This window comes from Bubalus kerabau, chromosome 19 (assembly GCF_029407905.1).
Source record: "Bubalus kerabau isolate K-KA32 ecotype Philippines breed swamp buffalo chromosome 19, PCC_UOA_SB_1v2, whole genome shotgun sequence".
Taxonomy (NCBI): Eukaryota; Metazoa; Chordata; class Mammalia; order Artiodactyla; family Bovidae; genus Bubalus; species Bubalus kerabau.
The window spans coordinates 52,346,695-52,368,105 of NC_073642.1; the positions used below are offsets into that span (position 1 = coordinate 52,346,695).

A 21,411-nucleotide genomic window follows, 5' to 3' on the forward strand; every position below is an offset into this window, starting at 1 on the left:
CATGCATCAGCTAACATTACAAGGAGAAAATGTGGTAAAATAGCAAAACACAAAACCAGAAGAATTTGTTTCTAATATCTGTAGTAATTTGCTCTGTGATTTTTCTCAATTCACCTAAACTCTCTGGGTAGTAATACTTGTTCTTCTACCTTGGGAACAAAAAGAGTTAATAGCTAGTAAATTGCTCTGAAACAGTTCAAAGTGCTACTCTTACAAAGAACAGGCCACTTACCGGAAAAAACAAAAACAAAAACAAAAAAACAGCTAAATCTTGCAGCCACTTCACTTATTTTTTGTCATGCCCTAGGGAATTATTCTGGAGAAGGAAATGGCAACCCACTCCAGTGTTCTTGCCTGGAGAATCCCAGGGACGGGGGAGCCTGGTGGGCTGCCGTCTATGGGGTCGCACAGAGTTGGACACGACTGAAACGACTTAGCAGCAGCAGCAGCAGGGAATTATTCAATCAAATGTTGAGCTATCTACTATAGAATACTTTGAGCCCTAAATTGATCAATACTTGATTTGCTTCTCTTTCTATTTGTCTTATGTAGCTTTGATATGTGTACAAGGTTAAGAGGGAAAAAAAATCAGTGTTTGGATGTTTTCCACATAACATCTGATATTAACTACAATGTATGTGTGGAACGGTCACCACAAAACATTCTAATTATTTATATTGTTTTGAATGGGAAAGGATTAGTCAGGTATTCTGAACTTTTTTATTGAAAGTATTTATAAAGTAACCTAGAGTAAATGTGTCAGTCCTCGTGAAATCAAATAAATAGGCTGTATTCTATATGAATGCTTTTTTTTCTTTACACAACTATATTTGATAATATCCTTTTGCTTCAACAGTTTTAAATTTCTTACTTTGATATTCCCTTATCAAGACACCAGGGGCTTCCCTGGTGACTCATAGGTTAAAGCGTCTGCCTGCAATGTGGGAGATCCAGGTTCGATCCCTGGGTCAGGAAGATCCCCTGGAGAAGGAAATGGCACCCCACTGCAGTATTCTTGCCTGGAGAATCCCATGGACAGAGGAGCCGGCAGGCTACAGTCCACGGGGTCGCAAAGAGTCGGACACGACTGAGTGACTTCACTTCACTTTTCAAGACATACAAGTCTTTCCCAAAGCACTTAATTTCTTTTTTGTGCTCTAGCTACCTATTAACCTGGACCAAATTTATTTTACATATCCTGGACTACATGTATATGTGTATGTATTAGCCACTCAGTTGTGTCCGACTCTTCGCAATGCCATGGACTGTAGCCTGCCAGGCTTCTCTGTCCATGGAATTTTCCAGGCAAGAATACTGGAGTGGATTGCCATTTCCTTCTCCAGGGGATCTTTCTGACCCAGGGATTGAACCTGGTCTCCCGTATTTCAGGCAGACTCTTTACCATCTGAGCCACTGCTTTTTCTAAGAATAATTATCTGGTCACTGAGCTATTTAAAATACTTATTTTGAGGTTCTACTCCTAGTGGTAGGCTATGTGGTTTTAATCAACTATCCCCACTAAAAGCAGCTAGGAAAGTTGGAGAAATTTTTGTTTTTCTTAAAGGTGTTGGAGAGCTACTATTATGGAGACAAGGTGTTAAAAAAAAAAAACAAACAAAACTCTGGCACTTTGTATTACTTTTAGTTCAAGGCTTTTTTCAATTCCAAAATCATTGCTGAGTAGTATAAAATGAGCATTTTTGAGGATTCAAACACTGAGGGGGGTGAGGCATTTGCAGTTGAAGGCCCACTGAGGAGCAATGGCCGAGATTAACCACTGGGCTTTCATGCGTGCTGTCACGGTTAACCTCTGCTGTAGCTGTCTGCCTCAAAACATGAGGGTAACTTCATCTAAAACCTCCAGTTTCCTTTACATTAAAAAAATATATATACAATGGCTGGTATTCAATAAAAGTCAGGCATAGGTAGAAACATGAATCTCAGTTGGAAAATCTAGAAATATTATAGTCACTAGAAAAATCTCTGGGAATCCCAATGAGAACTTTAGGATAAAAATGCTTAAATGATCAAAGAAATAAAACACAGGATTGAGAATTAAATAATGACTAGAAACTGTTGAAAAGAATCAAATGGAAATTCTAGAATTGAAAACTGCAATGATTGAAATTTATGATTCAGTGAGTATGTTAATTAATAGAAAACTAACCATAAGTGAAAAGCAAGTATACGGTGAAAGACATATCAGAAGAAAATATCTAAAGAAAAATGATACAGAAAATATGATATATGGGGGTAGAGTGTAAGTCTAGCATGTATATACTTAGTGTTTTAGAAATGGAGAAGAAATATGGTGAGAAAAAAATTATCAAATATCAAGTCAAATAATAAATAAATGCCACAAAGCCTCAAAATAAGTAAGAGGAAAACCACATAATGGCATGTAACACTTAGGAAAACCAAAGAGTGAAACCAAAGAGTAAAAATCTCAAAGCAGGCAAAACAAAATTATGTATTCTAAAGGTACAAAAATAGAGACTGGACTGATGCCTTAAGCAATGAAGATTAGAAGAGAATACTTTGATATAAAGCGCTAAAAGACAATAGTTTACAACTTAAAGAGTTAAAGATCAGAATAGATCAGACTAGCAGAAATCTAGATTTAAATGGATAAAAAGTATTTAAAAGTAGGAAATGCATGGAACTCTCTTTTTTTATTTAAATTTATTTATTTTAATTAGAGGCTAATTACAATATTGTATTGGTTTTGCCATAAATCAACATGAATCTGCCACAGGTGAACACGTGTTCCCCATCCTGAACCCACCTCCCTCCTCCCTCCCCATCCCATCCCTCTGGGTCATCCCAGTGCACCAGCCTCAAGCATCCTGTATCCTGCATCAAACCTGGACTGGCGATTAGTTTCTTATATGATATTATGCACGTTTCAGTGCCATTCTCCCCAATCACCCCACCCTCTCCCTCTCCCACAGAGTCCAAAACACTGTTCTATACATCTGTGTCTCTTTTGCTGTCTTGCATACAGGGTTATTGTTACCATCTTTCTAAATTCCATATATATGAGTTAGTATACTGTATTGGTGTTTTTCTTTCTGGCTTACTTCACTATGTATAATAGACTCCAGTTTCATCCACCTCATTAGAACTGATTCAAATGTATTCTTTTTAATGGCTGAGTAATACTCCATTGTGTATATGTACCACAGCTTTCTTATCCATTCGTCTGCTGATGGACATCTAGGTTGCTTCCATGTCCTGGCTATTATAAACAGTGCTGCAATGAAGATTGGGGTACACGTGTCTCTTTCCCTTCTGGTTTCCTCAGTGTGTATGCCCAGCAGTGGGATTGCTGGACATAAGGCAGTTCTATTTCCAGTTTTTTAAGGACTCTCCACACTATGTTATACAAGAAATTGCCACGAAAGTGCCTTTAGATAACATGCATTTATTGTCTTTCAGTCACTGTGTGTCAACAGTGTGAATATCACCTCACTGGGTCCTCTGCTTAGGGTTTCACAAGGTTGAGCTCAAGGCATTAGTCAAGCTGTGCTTTTTTCTATAAACCTTGAGTCCTCTTCCAAACTCATGTGGTCATTGGCAAAATCCAGTTTCTCTTGGCTATAGGACTGGAGTTGGATTTCTTGCTAAATGTTGGCTAGGGACTGCTCTTAGGTTCTAGAGATTTTCTGCCAATTCCTTATCATGTGGCCCTCTCCCAGTGGGCCCCTTCCTCACAACATGGCATTTTAATTTTTCAAGGCCAGCAGAAGAATCTTTTGCTCTAGTCCCCTAAGGTAAAGTGTTAGGTAATAAAACATAACAATGGGAGTGATTATTCCCCAACATTTGCCATATTCTGTTGGCTAGAAGGAGATCAATCTCCACTTCCATTCAAGGGGAAGGAATTATACAAAGGTGTGGATAAAAGGATGTAGGGGTCACAGGGCCATCCTAGAAATCTATTTACCACAAGAAGATAGTAGAAAAGCCTGAAACAGATATAACTGAAATGTGAACAGGAGACACTATAATAGCAAGGATCTAAGTTAAGGATGTTTTGCAGTTAGAACTCTCATGTGTTTCTAGAGAAAGAATATTGTTACAGATACTTTGGAACACTGGGACAATGAAGAACTTTGAAACATGTACATTAGCATATGTAAAATAGATGACCAGCACGAGTTTGATGCATGAAGCAGGACAACCCAGAGAGGTGAACCTTCAGGTATTATATAATCCAGTTCCTTTTTTTCAAGCAATGTATCAAACGTAAATATGTATGATCACCAAAATACGCACCAGAATGTCCATCATAATGCAGTGTGTAATATGTCTTTTTATGGACTGAATTGAGTTCCCTTCAAATTCCTGTGCTGAAGTCCTCATCCACAGTATGACGTATTTGGAAATAGGACGTTTACAGAGGTGACTAAGGTCAAATGGGGTCATGAGGGTAGTGCCATAATGCAATATGACTCCCATTTCTTATAAGAGGAGGAAGAGACATAGTGGAGTGTGCACAGAGGAAAGGCCATCTGATGTCATACCTAGAAGATAGCCATCTGCAACCCAAGGAGAGAATCCTCAGGAGAAACCAAGCCTGCGGGAACCTCAATCTTAGATTGCTAGCCCCCAGAACTGTGAGAAAACGAATTTTCTGTTGTTGAAGCCACCCAGCCTGTTTTTGTTATGGTAGCCCTACCAAACTAATAAAATATCCAAACTGAAAACTATTCAATGCTCATCAGCAGTTGAATGAATAAATAGAGCTCTAATAATACAATGAACTACTATATGAGAATGAGGACTCATGATCCATGACTACATACACAATGTAAGTGAATTACACTAAGATAGTTTAGAACCAAAGAAGCCAGTCATGATATATTTTATGACATATTAATTTGCCTTTGTTGAACTTCATAAAAATGGTATGAGAAGTTAGCACACAAATTACTTTTAAGGAGAATAGCAACCAGAAAAAAAGCATGATGTAAGTCTTCTATGATATTGGCAATGTTGTTTTTTGATCTGAATACTGGATCCAAGGAAGTAGCTAGTAGATTAAAATTAATTGAAACATAGATGTACATGAAAGAATAAAAAAGTTGAATATAGTGGAAAACATAAAAAGTATTACATTGATGAAAAGAAACAATGTATAAATATTTTGTAAAATGTATAGTATTTAAAGACGAATGTAGCATGCAAGTCAGGAGATGTATACATGGAGTTAAAGTAGTCTAAGTTACTTGCATTTGATTGGAAGTAAAACACTGATTATATTAGACTTTTATAAGTTACAGCTGTAAATTTTAAAATTTAGAGAAACCACTGAAGGAATAGTAAATGTGTTCATAGCAGACAGATAGATTAAAATAGGGAAAATTCACCAAGAGAAATGTCTAACCCAAAACAAGGAAGGATAAAACCAGAAATATAGGCCAGGAGGAACAAATAAAAACAAAAAGCTAGATGTAAAACATAATATGCTTGCAACTACATTAAAAGTAAGATGCTGAACATTCCAGTTAAGACAGATTGTCAGAATAGGTAAAACACATATGCAAGTGTATAGAGATGGGCAAATACATACCTATGTGCCACTGTCAAGAGACATATGTGTTAAATGAGAAGATTCAGGAAAAAACTGACACATAAAGGTGAAAGGAAACCAAGGGCAATAATCCAAAAGGACGTGCTGCCACTGCTCCAGTATCACACACAGGTTTAAAGATGGGAACAACATCAGAGACGGGTGATGATAGTCATTTTTATATTCGCCTAATAACGTGGTCTCAAATACATAAAATTTATATGACAACAATAAGGAACTTCAGCAAATCTCTCTCAGTGACTGACAGGTATACAGACGGTAAACCTGGTAAGAAGACAGATTTGAACAACCCAATTTGAAGTCATCAATCCACAGACTAAAAATGGTCAAGCATTCTGAATGGATGTATAGTAAGTGAGGTAAAAATGTTTCCTGAACTTAAGCTTTTTCTTTTAATTATTTTCTCTTAGCGCCATATATCCCAGAGTGAATAGCATGGTCCCCCATATATAACAGTTATTCATTCCTGCATTTCAAGAATGTTTACAGCTTACATATCTTAGGAAATTCATGCATTAACTTTGAGGAGAAAACAATGGATTTCCAGTGTCTTCATGTACTGTCAGATTTAGTAGGAAAAGTATGATTTGTAAAAATATTAGAAGAATGTGAAACTGTGCTACATATGGTTGGTTATGTTTTCATTAAGTAAAAAATTGTAACTTTTCCTACTGAATAACACTTTTCTCTTTTATATAATTGCTAGAGTATCTCAAGTTTATATAAAAAAGAAAAACTGACAATAGACTGGAAACAGCTCATATGTAATCTTTAAAAACTGTCTTTTTTTCTTCACATTCCCAAATGCCTTTTGTAGGTTGAAATTAAATTACCATCTAGGCACCAGAGTGATATGTCTCTGGCTGTAATTCAATAGACTAGGAAAAAATTTGGATGATGTTTGTTAAAAATGTAATTTTGTAAACTTTGGCTTTCATTAGCATCTTAATTCAAGAATTTGTTGAAGGCCTACAATGTGCCATAGAATGTGTTATGGCTCTTTCATTGAACCAACAGACAAGATTTTTGCCCTTAAGTAGCTCATGTTCTAGCAAAAGAGAAACCAAACAACCACTGTAATAAATTGTTTAATATATTGAATAAGTGCTATAAAGGAAAGGAAAAAAAAAAGCATAAAGGAGGGATTTGTAGTTTTAGGGGGAAGAGTACAATTTTCATAGTGTTCACGGCAGGCCTCGTGAAGAAGGAGGCTTTTGAACATGACTTGAATGATAAGAATTAGTGATGTAAATATAAGAGGAAGAGCATTCCAGGCAGAGAGGAGAGTTGGTGGAAAAAACCCTGAGTTGCAAATGTATCAGACAAGTTTGAAGGACATCAGGGGTTCAATAGGACTGGAGCAGAGTCAACATGAGGAAAGAAAAAAAATCAGAAAGGTTGGAGGGGATAGGTTAAATGAGAATTCTGAGTCATTTTGAATTTTGGTTTTTGAGTTTTTTTGGGAGGAGAGTGACTTTATGACTGATTTACTAAAGGGATGGCCCTGACCACGGTGTTTTGTGAATAGATTGCAGGGACCAAGGGTAAAAACAAGGAAATTTGTTGGAAAACTATCACAGTAATCCAGCATAAAGATGATGATAATTTGGACAGGGTGTCAGCTCTGAATGTAGCAGAAAGTGCTTGAAATTTGGAGACATTTTGAAAAAAACAAAAAGAAAAATTGGACAGATTAAAGTGTGAGTAACTGAAGATAGAGGAAAAAAAAAATAGTTGTTCTCAACTGAAATGAGGGAGCCTGGGTATAGAGGCCATGAGGGGAAGATTCAATCTTGAGAGTGTCACATTAAAATCTCTCTCTCTTTTTTTTTTTTAATTTTATTTTATTTTTAAACTTAACATAACTGTATTAGATTTGCCAAATATCAAAATGAATCCACCACAGGTACACATGTGTTCCCCATCCTGAACCCTCCTCCCTCCTCCCTCCCCAAAATCTCTCTTAAGCATCCAAACAAGAAGATGCTTTAGGCATATCCAGGTAAGGTTATTAGTTGCTACATAAATAACATCCTACATCATGCTGGCTTAAAAGTCACCTGATTAATTTTTTTTTATAATTGAGGAATGACTGATCATCTGTATTGTCTTTGGACTGTCATCTTTGGAGTCTCTCCTAAGGATGTAGGAAGATACAGGCAAATGATGACTGGGGATGATAAGTTCAATATGGTTTTTTCCAAATGTGTCTAGTGTTTTGGTGTGGATGGCTGGAAATCTATTATACGGAGACCAAGTGGGTTTCTCTCTGAGTGACTTTTTCATGTGGTCTCTCTACCTAGTCTCTTCAGCACAGAATCTGGACCACTTAATGGTGATTTGGGGCTCTAAAAGCACAAATCAGAGTTTGCAAAGCCTTCATCAGGCTTAGGACTTGATCAAGCACCACCTACTAATTCTACATTTATTGGATTAAGCATATCATAGGACCCTATGCAAACTCAGAGAGACAGGGGTCTCCAAAGGTATTGAATAATGGGCGTGTGATTCACTGGGGACCATGCTGGAGACTAAATACCACAAACACGTCAGATTTGAGACATCTATTAGCTATCTTAATGTAGATGTAAACTAGTAGGAATTCATCAGTTGAAATTTTAGTACTGTAGTCTGGTTTGGAGATGCAAATTCTAGATTTTTTTGCATGTTGAATAGCTGAAATCAACAAGGCAGTGATTTACAGGAGAATCAAGGACTGGAAATGTTTCCATTATGTTGTTGCAAAATGTGAGTAAACTTGAAGCATTTCATACTAGATAGAAGGTTGGTGGATAGACAAGGGTGTGTGTGGCCACAGACAGAGAGTATGTCTATGTGTTAGTTACGTGGCAGTCCGTGCTCATTGTGTAACCTTGTCTTGTGAGTTTTTGTACTACTTAACTGACATAACTGGAGATGAGAAACAAAGTGGTGTGTAACAGTTGAAAGTACAGTGTGGCCTCGAGATAAACTAAATAGAAAAAAATACCCTGCTCGGATCCATTTTTAAGGTCTCTGAACAAAACAAATTAAGATGTTGTCAAACATCTTGAGAGGCTAAATGGTTCACCTCATTAGCCTCAACTGGATAGGAAGGCTCAGAGGAAGTGGTCTCAGGAAGCTTTGGTCAAGGTATTTCCCTCGTATTGAGTTCCCTCCCCCAACCAGTTACATCCCACACTCTGCAAATAGTACAGCAATGGGATTGGTCTGGTAGAATGGCCTATTAGGCATTCTAGTGCAAACTTCCCATACCTTCCCAACACTGCTCTATCTGATAGATTTAGTAAAATCCAGAAACTTGTTATTGAGCTGAGGGATAGACTGTCCTTTGCGTTTGAGACTCAGGAAATTGGATTGGTCATGATCACTGCTTTCCCAAGCACAAGCATGGCCATGGGAGGAGAGTGGGGTCTCCCCTGCTGGTGAGAAGCTGCTCCTGGCAGCACTTCTCCTACCCTCCCGCACCTCCTCAGAACATCAGGAAAGAACCAGCCTGCCTCAAGAGTGCCTGAGACAGACATGTCAGCTCTGCTTTTGTTTTTCTTTCCTTTCTAGGGAGATACCAAAATCTACAGAACCACAGTTTTGATACAGGTCTAGTGTGAATGGGAAAAGTCAGTCTTTTAATCTATGCAATGCTTTAAACCTTTACTAACATTAGGCTGGGCCTAAGGCAGGGAGGGGCTTCCCTGGAACTCAGCTGGTAAAGAATCCGCCTGCAATGCAGGAGACCTTGGTTCAATTCCTGGGTCAGGAAGTTCCCCTGGAGAAAGAATAGGCTACCCACTCCAGTATTTTTGGGCTTCCCTGTTGGCTCAGAGGATTAAAAAATCCACCTGCAATGCAGGAGACCTGGGTTCTATCCCTGGGTCGGGAAGATCCCCTGGAGGAGGGCATGGAAACCCACTCCAGTATTCTTGCCTGGAGAATCCCCAAGGAAAGAGGAGCCTGGTGGGCTACAATCCATGGAGTCACAAAGAGTTGGACTCGATTGAGCGATTAACCACAGCACAGCACAAGGCAGGGGAAGAGGGCTTCAAGTCCCTGAGGTATAACTGACTCATCAGTAAACTGGGCCAGAGTTGAGGGCAAAGCCATTTTAGTAAGAGAGCACATTCATTTGCATGGATCTTCCTTCTTCCTATCTCCATGATGGAAACTCGTTTAAACCCGAGTTGTTTACAGAGTTAAGATACTTGGCAATCTGGATACTCCGAAGAATGTGACCTTTGTATTTCTGACAACTGCTTTAAGCTGTTTTCAATAGAGAGTTCTTTATGAGTAGAATCAAACCATTTAAATTTCACCTTCTCTCTGTGCAGTGTAAACGCAGGGCGAATAGACTAATCAGAGTTCTTATGTTCCTGTCAAAACTACACTGAACAACTTTGCTGGTTGCTTGTGCAGCTTGATATGCACCACTGAGTTGGGAAGCTCAAGAGAAGCGTGTGCCCATTGGGTGGAATTCCCACTGTGCTTCATAATTCTTACAGACAACAAACTTTGCCCCTTAGAAGTCGTCTCTGTGCCTGCCTCTTTCTTACCAGGCTGATTCTCCCCCTTTAACTGTAGGCACAATATTTGTTTTATACAATGCTTGCTTATCCATCCTTTAATGAGGAGAGATCACCCCAAAATGGTGCTTGCTAGAGAGAGAGTATGTGTGAGTGTGTGTGCGTGTGTGTTGTTCTCCTGGTTCTCAGCGTTGGATACTCATGTATGTTGGAAATACAAATTGATATGCACAGACCAATTTCAAATTTTCAATTCTATTAATGACATCTATCTTCAGCAGGGATAGAGGTAAAGATTTTTCTCTACCTCCATACGAAGTGACTTCCTTCCCAGAATACAATTAACCCATCTCTGTTAGCTGTTAGAATTTTCACATCCAGTGTTTGCTTCCTAAGATTGAGGAGCATTTGGAAGTAGAACTTCTCGAAGAAGTTAGGGAATAGTGGATGAGAATATTATTCATATAACTTCACAGTAAACTAAATTCATAATATATAGCTGCTAATTTTGTTGAGGATTGTTGATCACAAAGATTAATATAGTATTCAAGTAGTTGGGAAAAGGAATGGGAAGACTAAATATATTTTTGCCTTAGGGTGAAATGAAACATAGTGATAGTCATTTCTATAAACTGATGTCTTCATACAACTTTCTGTAGAAATTTGGAAAATGTTTTTCTCCAGGGCTACTCTTCCAACTGTGTGAAATATAAGTAGACTCTTGGATTCCTTCTTTAGCCATTTTGGATTTAATTCCTATCCTTCATCCTCATTTGTATCCTGTCATAATTTGACCCGCTATGTGTTTTTTTTTTTTAATTTTATTTTATTTTTAAACTTTACATCACTGTATTAGTTTTGCCCCGCTATGTGTTTTGAGCTTCTTTCTCTTCTCTGAAAAATGTAATGTCCCATCTATGACTAGAGAACAAATATTTGTAATCTCAATGCCATGAATGTACAGCATTGAGCTAATATATCCTATGCCTATGGACACATCTATCAATACACCTTCTAGTTTCAAGCTCATAATTCTCTTATGGATTCTATAGGAGAATAAATGTCTCATATAGGTGTTAGACCACTAGCTAGCAGAGATAAGTGCCTGACTATGCAGTTCTTTCATTTCACAAAAAAATGAGAATGTAGATTTTTGTCTTGATGTTCTTCTTTCCCTACTACTTGATCCTCATTTTCTGTATGTGTGCGTGCTCAGTTGTGTCCAACTCTTTGTGACTCCATGGACTGTACCCCACCAGGCTCCTCTGTCCATAGAATTTTCTAGGCAAGAATAATGAAATGGATTGCCATTTCCTACTCCAGGGGATCTTCCCGACTGAGGTGATGAACCCAAGACTCTTGTGTGTGCTGCATTGGCAGGCAGATTCTTTGCTACTGTGCCACCTGGGAAGTCCAAACCCCACAGAGCAGGGAACTTTCTTGGTGATATAGTGGTTAAGAGTCCACCTTTCAGAGCTTTGCTGGTGGCTCAGCAGTAAAGAACCCACCTCCAGTGCAGGAGACATGGGTTTGACCCTGATCTGGGAAGATCCCACATGCCAAAGAGAAACTAAGCCTGTGTGCCACAGCTGTTGAGCCTGTCTCATTTTCTGGATATGACCAAATGAGAGGTAGAATGGAAGAGGAGAAATAAAAGTTAATCTCTGGGGAACCAAAGGAAAGGATATAGCATACTAGACTAGAACTGAGAAATAGAATTTAGGGATTAAATGACCTGAGAATTATGTGGGCTTCTGATTATCTCAAAAATATACAAGACTAGAACTGAGAAATAGAATTTAGGGATTAAATGACCTGAGAATTATGTGGGCTTCTGATTATCTCAAAAATATACAAGAAACTCCTACAGCTCAATTCCAGAAAAATAAATGACCCAATCAAAAAATGGGCCAAAGAACTAAATAGACAATTCTCCAAAGAAGACATACAGATGGCTAACAAACACATGAAAAGATGCTCAACATCACTCATTATCAGAGAAATGCAAATCAAAACCACTGTGAGGTACCATTTCACGCCAGTCAGAATGGCTGCGATACAAAAGTGTACAAGCAATAAATGCTGGAGAGGGTGTGGAGAAAAGGGAACCCTCTTACACTGTTGGTGGGAATGCAAACTAGTACAGCCACTATGGAGAACAGTGTGGAGCTTCCTTAAAAAACTGGAAATAGACCTGCCTTATGATCCAGCAATCCCACTGCTGGGCATACACACTGAGGAAACCAGAAGGGAAAGAGACACGTGTACCCCAATGTTCATCACAGCACTGTTTATAATAGCCAGGACATGGAAGCAACCTAGATGTCCATCAGCAGATGAATGGATAAGAAAGTGGTGGTACATATACACAATGGAGTGTTACTCAGCCATTAAAAAGAATACATTTGAATCAGTTCTAATGAGGTGGATGAAACTGGAGCCTATTATACCGAGTGAAGTAAGCCAGAAAGAAAAACACCAATACAGTATACTAATGCATATATATGGAATTTAGAAAGATGGTAACGATAACCGTGTATGCGAGACAGCAAAAGAGACACTGATGTATAGAACAGTCTTTTGGACTCTGTGGGAGAGGGAGAGGGTGCGATGATTTGGGAGAATGGCATTGAAACATGTATAATATCATATATGAAATGAGCCGCCAGTCCAGGTTCGATGCAGGATACGGGATGCTTGGGGCTGGTGCACTGGGATGACCCAGAGGGATGGTATGGGGAGGGAGGAGGGAGGGGTGTTCAGGATGGGGAACACATGTATACCTGTGGCGGATTCATGTTGATGTATGGCAAAACCAATACAATACTGTAAAGTTAAAAAATAAAATTTAAAAAAAAAGGAAATAAAAAAAAAAGATCCCCAACTGGTTTCTATTTACTGAAATTCTCTGATTTCCACCTTCCAAATGAAAGCACATCTATCTTTACAACACCTTTTCCAGAAAACTCATGAATCCCTCTGCTCAGATCCATGCAGATACCAACTGGCTGGTTTCAACTTGGAGTATCTCTAATTTATGCATATTGATTCCTAATTCTTATTCCTCCTATCCCTGTATCTAAAGTAAAATAAACCTTTATGGAACCTAGAAATGTCAGATAATCCTCAATTCTTCAGGCTCAAGTTGATTATAAATGACATACTGCATGTTAATTTTTCATAATTCTTTTTGTTATAAATCTATTATGAGCCCCATGGTGTAAGCTGACAGACTGATTTATGGTCTCTTCCTTCTAACAAAAAGGCACATAATATAGAACAGGCGTAGAATTTTATTTATGCATCTACTTTGCACTTGATGTTCTCCTACTAAATTCTCCATTCCCCTTATTACCTTTCAATGCCACCCATTGTGGACTCATAAGGAAGTAAAACATCAGGTTTAGTCCATCCTAAACACTCATTTCTGATCTAGCATCCTCTTGCACCTCACTGGTTGAGATGGTGTTATCTAAAACTTAGCCCTGGGAAGCTGCTCACATCATTGTGCCTGTTGTCTTTTCCTGTTACAACACTGAAGCTCTTAGAGAATTTACTCCCTTGGGGTCCACATTTAGGAGAAGGAAAGAAGTAGGTCAGGGCTCTGTAACTTACAGATTGAAATCTAAGCCCTAAGGCTTTACAGTTACTTTCTTGTTTCTAGAGTATGTTTCTTGTACTCTTGATCACCCAGGGTTGCATGAGCTGATCTTGCTTCATTTGGCCTTAGGGGGACTTGATTCTTTGCGGATATCGGTTTCCTTCTAAATGTGATGTTAGGGATCCTTGAAGAAGTATAATCTGCTTCTCAGTAAAATAAACAAAGACTCCATTTTTTTATGGTTAGGTTATGACCTATATTAAAATAAAAGCCAATCACATTAACTTGCATATTCCTGAGAATAAATGATCACATTCTTTCTGAACAGGGTGGCAAAGAGTGAATTGAGACCACATACCCTGTATAAAGACTACTGCTTAAAAAATTTTTAGAAGACACATGTAATCATTTTTTATCACTTGTCTTAAAATCAACTGAGGCCATATATTAACACTTCAGAATTTCAGTCACAAAAGGTGTTAGGAACAGATTAGAAATGAAGGCTTTCTATAACTAAAGATTTCCTTAGAGTTATAGTCATTTTTACTCAAATATTCTGGGAATTTCATCTCTTTGCAAGACAATTTCTGCAACTATAACCATGGTTGCTTTTTTTCCCTATGCCAGAAAGACTTCTTTATATAATGTAATAATTTCTTGTTGCTGCTGTAACAAATTACCTGACTTAGTGGCTTAAAACAACACATATTTATTATCTTACAGTTCTAGAGGCCAGAAGTTCAAAATGAGTCTTATGGTGCTAAGAGCAAGGTATTAACAGGGCTGGTTCTCTCCGAAGGGTTATAAGAAAGTCGGTTTTTTTAATCTTTTCTAACTTCTGGAGTACCTGTATATATTTTTTGCTCATGACCCCTTTCTGGAATCATATTTCCTCTTCTGTAGTCAGAATCTCCCTCTGCCTCTCTCATAAGGACATTAATGATTACATTTAGGGTCCACTTAGATAATACAGAACAGTTTCACCGTCTCCAGATCCAAATTGAATCATACCCACAAAGTCCATGTTTGTCATGTAAAGTAACATTGGGAGGTTCCAGGAAGTAGCACCTTTATTTTTGAGAAACATTATTCAGGCTACTATATATGCTATTAATAATCATGTTTTAAAATTTGTATTTCAATAGTAACTACATTTAGCAAGTGTCTACTGCATGTTAATCTAGAGATATTACCACTCAAGTGATTTTTTTTTGCTAAGATAGTAAACAGGAAAAATTATAATGCATTAATATGCAAACTCCACAAATCTTACATCATCATGTAATTTATTGTATTTAGAATTTTCAGTACACAAAAGAAAGCTTTCTGGAAGAATAATTGCTTAACCCTAAACTTGATTTGAGTTGCTATAATTGAAAGTTACTATTTATACCATCTCCAAATTTTAAAAAGCTACATATTTTCTAGTCTCCTTTGCATATACATGGAAACATACCAAAACATAAATACAAAATATATATATGTATGTGCTAGGGAAAAACTGAAAAGACAATACCCTTTTCCAGAATAACAATCTCATGAAACCAGTTGAGAAGCCTTCAGGAAAAATAAAGAAATATTTTATTTGAGTCCTCCAAAGGTCATCTGTGTATTTGTAGGTTATTGGTATTTGCTTTGAGGTTTCAGAAGGTTGGAAAAATATTTGAAAAGGAAGAATTTTGACAACCAGTCAATGTATCTTTTAGTGCTTTTGAGAAAGGACTGGAATCAGTAGCCACCGTGGTGAATGGCACTGTAGGAAGTCTGTTTCTATTATAGCAAATGTTAAACTTAAAAAAAAATAAGGTAAAATCTAGATTTCCTAAGGAACAGCAACTTAATGCTTTTGGAACAGTAGCCAAAAAAGTAGGTCCCAGCCAGCATAAAATCTGTAGCCATTGATCTCTTGGGAAAGTAGATAGAAGAAAACTATTTAAGATCACTGCAGCTGTTGGAAAAGGAAGCAAATAAATTTGGTAAAGATGTCAATTTAACCTGGAATTCCAAGGTAACTACAAGCACTGTATGATCCCCAGTTCAGGGGGTATGCTTAGGGTTAGATTAACACCTGTATACTGATACAGCTACCCTGATAATCCAATACAGAAATAGACTGAGAATAATGGTCATTATTTCTAAATGGACTCAGGAAATGTTTGTGTGGAATCTGGAATTCCAAAAAAAAATTTAAGCCCAAACTATATTTGTATTCATAAGCAGAGAGGATTGTATATGTTATTTTTTACTAATATGTTGATGGATTCAGTTCAGTAGCTCAGTTGTGTCCGAATGTTTGTGACCCCATGAATTGCAGCACACCAGGCCTCCCTGTCCATCACCAACTCCCTGAGATCACTCAAACTCATGTCCATCAAGTCGGTGATGCCATCCAGCCATCTCATTCTCTGTCGTCCCCTTCTCCTGCCCCCAATCCCTCCCAGCATCAGAGTCTTTTCCAATGAGTCAACTCTTCTCATGAGGTGGCCAATGTACTGGAGTTTCAGCTTTAGCATCAGTCCTTCCAAAGAACACCCAGAACTGATCTCCTTTAGAATGGACTGGTTGGATCTCCTTGCAGTCCAAGGGAATCTCCTTGCAGTCCAAGTTTTCTCCAACACCACAGTTGAAAAGCATCAATTCTTTGGCGCTCAGCTTTCTAGGAAGAGAAATCCTCAAGGGAAGGGAGTTTTTATACTGGCAGATTTTAGGAAACAGTATTATTGGGTATAGGAGACGTGGTCATTATCTTTCCCTCATATTTAACCATTTCCTTGCATGTTGATCTAACTTCTAACTTTTAGCACAAACTTTCATTTGCCTGAATGGGCTTCCCTGATTGCTTAGTTGGTAAAGAATCCACGTGCAATGCAGGAGACCTCAGTTTGATTCCTGGGTCACAAAGATCTGCTAGAGAAGGGATAGGCTAACCACTCCAGTATTCTTGGGCTTCCCTTGTGGATCAGCTGGTAAAGAATCCGCCTGCAATGTGGGAGACCTGGGATTGATCCCTGGGTCTTGGAAGATCCCCTGGAGAAGGGAAAGGCTACCCACTCCAGTATCCTGGCCTAGAGAATTCCATACACCCCTCTAGGTGTGAATTTTCTCTCCACTTCAGAGTGCTCTCCCCTAGCTTAGTCAGCCCAGAGTACAGAGAATTAGTGACACCTGGAGCAGCTTTCAAATGATGGCCCCTGAGCCGAGTAACACAAATCTTATGTGCTACACAGGCTCCCAGAATTTCTCTATTGGACTGAGCGCCATTCCCATAGAATTTACTTGTTTTGTCAGTCCATTCTTTATTAGCTGCCTTCCTCTGCCCTCCATTCTCATTTTCTGTCTCCTACCCTGGATATTTCTAGAGTTGTTGTTGTTTAGTCATTAAGTCCTGACTCTTTGCTTCCCCATGGACTGCAGCATGCCAATCTTCCCTGTCCTTCGCTATCTCTGAGTGTTCTCAAACTTATGTCCATTGAGTCAGTGATGCCGTCCAACCATCTCATCCTCTGTTGCCCTCTTCTCCTCCTGCTCTCAATCTTAGCGTCAGGGTCTTTTCCAATGAGTTGACTCTTCGCATCAGGTGGCCAAAGCATTGGAATTTCAGCTTCAGCATCAGTCCTTCCAATGAATATTCAGGATTGATTTCTTTTACATTGACAGGTTTGATCTTCCTGCTGTCCAAGGGATCCTCAAGAGTCTTCACCAACACCACAGTTCAAAAGCATCAATTCTTCAGCACGCAGCTTTCTTTATGCTCTACCTCTTAAACTATTTGCATTTGGATATTTGTCACAGGGTCAGCTTCTGGGGGATCCCAAACTAAGATAATTCTTGTTGAAACTGAATGTAGGAAGCAGATTCTTAGGATGGAATTAAAAACTGCATCACATCACTCCCTAGCCAGAAGGCTATAAGAACACCATAGTGAGATAATCCTGGCATGATATTCTAACAGAATTAACATGTTCACACATGTGTGTACTAATAAATGAGATATACTGGCTAACTTAGCATGTCTAACATTTGAAGGAGGTAAGGACAACAGTGGATATAAGGACAGAAAATTCGACTGTTAGATGTCACTAAAGCAGGCATGGAAGGAATTGACAACTTAGATCCTGGTATAAAAGGAAGAAGGCCTTAATGACCATGATTAAAGAAATTTTCTTCCCTTGTATCAGAGACAGACTGAACTGGAAACCACAACTAGCCTCTCAGTTAGGGTTGAGTCTTCCACCCTTTATATTTTGGTTTCCTTGACCTAGAGTTCTAATAGCTAGAGCAGAAGTGTTGCTCCTATTATGTAGCACAGCAAGGCTCTCACTAGTTTTAATTTTCTTTTGCCTAATCATTTTGGAGTCATTTTTGCAATCGATAAGCAGAAAAAGGAGTTATTACACCACCTTGGATAAATAACCCAGATTTTCATGGAGGAGATAAAACTGCTGACAACTAATGGGATCAGGAATGGATATATCTAGATTTGGGGTGCCTCAGGGTTACTATGGGGACTGTTGAACCTGGTGATAACTCTAAATGGAGGAGTGTAGCAATCATGTGCAGACAATAAGCATGCTTACTCTTAAACAGAAAGTCAAATGTCTCGTGAAAGTAAGTCTGAGTTACACTACTAGAAAATCAGTCTAGAGTAACAGAAGTTCTGATCAAGGATAGTAATGTCTAGAATGGATAATAGAAAAGGCAGAAGCTATCCTTTGTGACCTTGGTATCTCCTTAAGTACTGGGAGTGCAGCTTGTCACATAAACCTTCCTAGGTCCTTTTTTTCCCCAAGAAATTGTGGTTAGCCACTACCTTGAATAATCAATGACAGGAAAGAGTAAAGTTAATGTCGGGTATGAGTGAAACTAAATGCTGCAAGTGCCTTTATTATTTTCATAAACACTGGCCTGTCTTCCAAATGTCAGCCTCTTCAATTGCTTTGCCTTTGGGCTTTTTCTGACCCTCGAAATCTAATCCATAAGCCACAGATCAGTCCACACGAGGATATTTACAACACTCTCCTTTGACCAATGAGCCACCCTTAACCAAAGACTTGTACAAGTTGGTGGATAAATATAGCACTTATCAAGCCCCCTTTGGTGGGAGTATGCTGACATACACATTCTCTATCTTGTTTTCCAGAATTTGAGTACAACTGAGAACCAGTTGTCCCTGGTACTAACTAGCTTGGAATTTTAATGGCAAATGTGAAATCCATCACTACTTTGGTTTCCTATTGCTTCTGTAACAGATTACCATGAATGTAGTGGCTTGTGCTGTGCTGTGCTTAGTCACTCAGTCCTGTCTGACCCCAGTCTGTGTCTGACTCTTTGCAACCCCATAGACTGTAGCCTACCAGGCTCCTCTGTCCATGGGATTCTCCAGGCAAGAATACTGGAGTGGGTTGCCATGCCCTCTGCCAGGGGATCTTCCAAACCCAGGGATCAAACCCAGGTCTCCGACATTACTTGCAGATTCCTTACCCTCTGAGCCACCAGGGAAGCCCAAGAATAGTGGAGTGGGTAGCCTATCCCTTCTGCAGGGGAACTTTCTGACCCAGGAATCAAACTGCATTGCAGTTTGGTCAAATCTGCATTGCAGGCGGATTCTTAACCATCTGAGCTACCTGGGAAGCCCATGTAGTGGCTTAAAAAACACAAATACCTTATCTTACAGTTCTGGACATCTTAAATCTCAAATGTATTCTATGAAGCTAATCTCAAGATGCTAATAGGATTCTATTCCCTATGTAGGTTCTAGTAGAAAATACATTTTGTTGCCTTTTTTAGTTTCTAGAGACTCCCTGTATTCCTTGGCTTATGGTCCTTTCTAATAACCTCTCCAACCTCTTTTACTTTTTATGTCAGATTTTACAAGTGGAACTCAGTCTATTTTTCTTTTTAATCCATCATTATGAGGATCGGTATATTTTTTAATTTGTTAGTTTTGTCTTCTGGTATTGCTTTTGGCTCTGATTTTTATGGCTATTTGGCAAAAGAACCAGATTTTAACTTTAAATAAAATCAGTGAGTTTATACTGCCCTTGTCTGAGTCATTAGTCTTTTGACAGATTGTTTAAATTATATATATATATATATATATACACACACACACACACACACCCCTGAGAAATTAAGGTAAATTTGTTCCACATTAGTGGCTTTGTTGGCATTATATGTTAAATAGCCCAGTGTCTGGGCAGAGAGTTATAAAATCCTCTGGAACCCCTTAAAGCAAAAGAAAATGATGACTTCGTAACATAGCCAAGATGAAATGGGTCTTTTAAAATTCAGAGGTACTCCTCTAAATTGATGGCTTCTACCTCGTATTTACCAAGTTATGACCAACCTAGATAGCATATTAAAAAGCAGAGACATTACTTTGCCAACAGAGGTCCGTCTAGTCAAGGCTATAGTTTTTCCAGTGGTCATGTATGGATGTGAGAGTTGGACTGTGAAGAAAGCCGAGTGCCGAAGAATTGGTGCTTTTGAACTGTGGTGTTGGAGAAGACTCTTGAGAGTCCCTTGGATTGCAAGGAGATCCAACCAGTCCTTTCTAAAGGAGATCAGTCCTGAGTGTTCTTTGGAAGGAATGATGCTAAAGCTGAAACTCCAGTACTTTGGCCACCTCATGCGAAGAGCTGACTCATTGGAAAAGACTGATGCTGGGAGGGATTGGGGGCAGGAAAAGAAGGGGATGACAGAGGATGAGATGGCTGGATGGAATCACCGACTTGATGGACGGGAGTTTGGGTGAACTCTGGGAGTTAGTGATGGACAGGGAGGCCTGGCGTGCTGCGATTCATGGGGTTGCAGAGAGTCAGACACAACTGAGTGACTGAACTGAACTGAACTGATAGACATGTAAAGATATATCTACTTTCTGTTCAGGTAATAATTTATTCCTACAATTATGACAAGGGTAAAATTTGTCTCTGAAGATGACAACTGAGTTGGTGTGGCAACATCACAATAGAGAGTTCTAACTGTTCTACTTTGGGTAAGATGAAGCTGAGTCATTTGTATTCAGTTACTTTCTGGGAATAAATATGAAGATCTATATGCATGAGAAAACGTTGTATGACTTTCTATTCCTTTACTTTCCCACATTCTAAAGTTCACCTGTGAAGTTACCAGTATATGGAATTTTACTGCCATAACTCATAACCCAGGGAAGAAACGACCTGGCCTAAGTATGTCTGTCCATTAGGTTCTATTACCATGAGCATTAGGTGTGAGCATTGAAAACTGGGGAGCTCGTGTATGAAGCAGAGGCTTCAAGTTGGAAGAACAGTGATGAAATAGGAGGGAACAATTTACTCTAGGGTTATCCCTTCTTCCTGTGGTTGAGGAACCTGTTTCTAGAGGCAATCATGGTGACTAGAAAGCATATTGGAGTGGGAATTGGGGCTTGTCCTTTCAGAGAAAATCACTTTAATCTTCTGGTTCTTAGTCTCTTCATCCATAAATGATGAACTTGCACCATATAATTGGTCATTTTTCTCTCAGTTCTGTGAATGCACTTTCCCTTGGAAGGGCAAATACAAATAAAAAGGCCTAATTCTTCCTGTTTAGAATGAGGGAGAAGCCCTTCTTCCCTTTTCTTAGAGCATTTACTTTAGAAAATGTCTAAGTTCTTTCCTAGTTTTTATAAATGTATGAAATTTTTTTAGAAGCTAAGTGGGTCTCTGGCCAGCTCT

At 38.8% G+C, this 21,411-nt stretch overlaps 1 long non-coding RNA gene across 2 annotated transcripts in view; it reads left to right on the top strand.

Annotated features, from left to right (window-relative positions):
• Window positions 1-19,731, top strand: part of LOC129634296 (uncharacterized) — a 58,697-nt gene extending 38,966 nt beyond the window's left edge. Inside the window, exon 3 of one of the 2 annotated variants that reach the window (XR_008705541.1) lies at window positions 17,372-19,731. This is a non-coding gene — a long non-coding RNA (uncharacterized LOC129634296). Of the gene's footprint in view, window positions 1-4,471; window positions 4,706-17,371 lie in introns of those variants that run through there. The other variant, XR_008705540.1, reaches the window with a different exon arrangement.
• The last annotated feature ends 1,680 nt before the right edge of the window (window positions 19,732-21,411 follow it).